The following is a 3,893-nucleotide window of genomic DNA, read 5'->3' on the forward strand; positions in this document are numbered from 1 at the left end:
TGATTTTTCTCTATAAATTTAATTTATAACATCAGTGTGACTGTTATATATTTATTTTTATATGAGTGTTTTGCCTGTATGTATAAAAGTGCACCCATGCATGCAATACCTGTGAAGGCCAGAGGAGGGCATTGAATTCCCTGGAACTGGAGTTATAGATGGTTGTTAGCTGCCATGTGTGTGCTGGGAACCCAATCCAGTGCTCTGCAAAAGCAGCCAGTGCTCTTAACCACTGAGTTACCTCTCCAGCCCCAACTATTATTGATTTCTACATTGCCTGGATTATTTATAACGTTTAGGTGTTAATGAAGGTTTACTTATCTGCATGCTGGATTTAACAAACCAAATTTCTTGACATTTTGTTGTTGTTGTTGTTGTTGTTGTTGCTGTTGTTGTTTGAGGCAAAGTAACATATGTCCCAAGCTGGCCTAAGCTCTGCTATGCAGTTGAGTATGACCTCCTGATCATTATGACTTTACCTTCCAGAGGCTGGTATTAAAAATGTATGCCATTACTGGGCATGGTGGCACACTCCTTTAATCCCAGCACTCAGGAGGCAGAGGCAGGTGGATCTCTGTGAGTTCAAGGCCAGCCTGGTCTACATAGTGAGTTCCGGGACAGCTGGGGCTACAGGGAGACCCTGTCTCAAAAAGACCAAAAAAAAAAGTATGCCATCAAGAATAGCCATAAACAGAATTTCAAATCTGTGTTCATGTGATGAATTAGTAAGCCAGAATGTTTATGCTTAAACTAAGACCTCTTCTATGGGAGTTTCACTATTTATAGAGTTGAAATTGCTTTAAGGACAAGAACAGGGACAGCTGGGGCTACAGGGAGACCCTGTCTCAAAAAGACCAAAAAAAAAAGTATGCCATCAAGAATAGCCATAAACAGAATTTCAAATCTGTGTTCATGTGATGAATTAGTAAGCCAGAATGTTTATGCTTAAACTAAGACCTCTTCTATGGGAGTTTCACTATTTATAGAGTTGAAATTGCTTTAAGGACAAGAACAGAGCTAAAACCTTTGTAACATACTATTATCATATATATAATTTTAATCATTAGTAAATTCTGTCTTCTTTAGTACTATGCCTGCAGGTATAGGGGGAGAGAAAAAGGAGAGAGAGAGAGAGAGAGAGAGAGAGAGAGAGAGAGAGAGAGAGAGACTTATGGAGGTCCTTACTTTCCACCTTGTTGAAACACGGGTTTTCCTTCTTTGCTGATGCCCATTACAGACACCAGGGTAGCTCTCCTGCAGGCCTCTGTGGATTTTCCTTTGTCTGTTCCCCCTCTGTTGTGTGATACTCTTCCCAGGGAAACATGATCAAATGTCTACTCACCCCAGAAGGAAAAGACATGACAGTTTGACATGGAAGAGATCCACAGGAATCCCATCTTTTACCAAGTATAACTTTGGGATATGAATTCCATAATATTCAGCATAACAAACACCAGTTACTGGACATTTCCTTCATTTTCCTCATAGGAAAAGACAAAAATCCCCAAATATACCCATAGGAAGGAGAACAAGTCAATAGCACAGTGTGGGCAACTGAGGCACAGCTCAGACTGTTCTTGGAACTCTAGAAAGTTCCACATATGCCACACTCAATCTGCAATGAGAGTTGCTGTCTTAGATTGAGAAAAACCCTCCAGGAAGGAAGACAGTGTGTTCTTTTCATTGTATCCCCTGCCCAGAATGAGATTGCCAATCAGATGGGTAAGGTCACAGCATATAGACAAATTCTCCTCCAGTCTTTCGAATTTGTCCATCAATCCAAGGAGCGACAAATACGTTGAGGATGAGCATCAAGATAAAATTCTTTTTGACTTCAGTTAGTAGATTCATTGGACTAACATATTTTTCCCCTTCAAAAACACACTTTGTCCCTTAAACTACAATATTTCATCATTTTCAAGACTCACTGAAGTCTGGTTTTTGCCATAAAACCTTTTTCTCGAGGCTTGGTTGCCTTTTTTCATCTCCATCACCTGTAGAGATGTGCACCTTCTCTGTATCTTCTCTGAAAATACATTCAGGTCACAATGAAGACAGGCTCTTGCACATCCGTCCCCTCACTGTTCCTGCACTGTTCTTGATACAGAGCAAATGTTCTGAGCTTTTTCTGGGATTGAGAAGAATGTATGACTTTGGATGATTGTGGTTCAGTAAAAGGAGTTAAGCTGGAATTCCCAGGTGAGCACAGCTGGCAACACAGTAGGACATGACCTGAGTCAATGGAAAAGAGGTGCAATAGTGATGACCACAGAGACCTATGGGATTACATAAGGACAGACTCTACATTCTGGGGAAAATGCCACGAGAATCTTCACAGATGCTATAGTCTTGGTGTTATTGAAGCTGTACAATGGAAAGAATGGAATCTTAAGATTAACATAAATTCAAACAGTGTGTTTTGTATAATACTTAAAGAACTTAAAATGAAGTTCTGTGTAATTGGAGCATAGAAAATAGGGACTAGACGGAAGGCTCAGTGATTAAAAGCATTTGCTGCTCTTGCAGAGGACTAGAGTTTGGTTCTTAGCACCCACAATGGATGGCTTTCAACCACCTGTAAGTCCATCTCCTGGTGACCTGATATTTTCTCATTATGTCTACAGGAATCTGCATGCACATGTTCATATAGATACAGAAATAGGCTGTTGGAGAACCCTGCCCTGTTTGAACTCTGCAGAAAACATGCTTGACTACATGTGCAAAGTTGCCAGTAACCAAGAGTGTCTATGATGGCAGAAGCAGATAGGCATGTATGCAGACACAGGTTCTGAAGTGCAGTGTCCCTTGTGTTTAGATTCACTCTGTTTTGTGAACTTTTGTGACCTACTTGCAAACAGGTCACACTTTGATGCTAATTGTTTCCTGAGCTCCTGTAGAGAAATGGCCTTAGATCTGCCTAGAGAAACCCATATCTGTGAATAAAACCTTGGAAGTTAGAGACTTGGTGCTCTTTGTTCTAAGGAATATGCAGTCTCCTGGTACCCCAGCTTCCTTTAATACTAAACTGTATTGTGTTTAATATTTAATTATTGGATACCTCACCATCCCTCTTTGTGTATACCACTACCCAGCCACAAATGACATAGGAATACACATCAGTAAAAAATAAATATTTTAAAAAAATAGGAAATCTGTACATGAGGGTTGGGGCATGGTACAGAAAAGGACAAAATGCTACTATGAATTTTTTTTCGCATCATACTCATCACTTGGAAACTACATTAATATGTTACTAAATTATCATCTGTTGCAATCAATTTTCTGAGTCTCTTTTCTAATTTTATGTCCCTGACATGTGGTCCAATTTCACTTCAAAATTGTTATGAAGTAATTGTAAGATTGACAGCACAAGTGCCACATAGTTAATTTGCATATACATTCTTTATGCAGTTGAAGACTTAGCACTTTAATGTGTGTGTTCCATAAGCGTGAAGAACAATGCACTGAGCAACGTCAATTCTCACATGCTTATGGTATAAGATATGTACTTCTAAACACAATGTGGTTTATAGAAGACAAATAAAATCTGTCATTGAAAACATTTCTAATTTACTCTTGAAAGCTGAAATTAAAATTACCATTAGTGGCAAATATTTTATACATATATACATATTCAAAGAAAGATAGGAAAGATGACACAAAATCATTTTAATGTCAATTTTTAAAAAAAGATTTTATTTTTATTTTATTTATGTGAGTATTTTCCTTCATTCATGTACAGTGTGTGTGACAGGTTCCACTAGAGGCCAAAAGAGGGTGTCATATCTCCTGGAACTGGAGTCACAGATGGTTGTGCCCCACCAGGTCAGTGCTGGGGACCTGGGTCCTCTGAAAAAGCTACACTTGGTCTTAATCCCTGAACCATCTCTCCA

Source organism: Nannospalax galili, unplaced genomic scaffold, assembly GCF_000622305.1.
Source record: "Nannospalax galili isolate Female #2095 unplaced genomic scaffold, S.galili_v1.0 scaffold1325, whole genome shotgun sequence".
NCBI classification, from domain to species: domain Eukaryota; kingdom Metazoa; phylum Chordata; class Mammalia; order Rodentia; family Spalacidae; genus Nannospalax; species Nannospalax galili.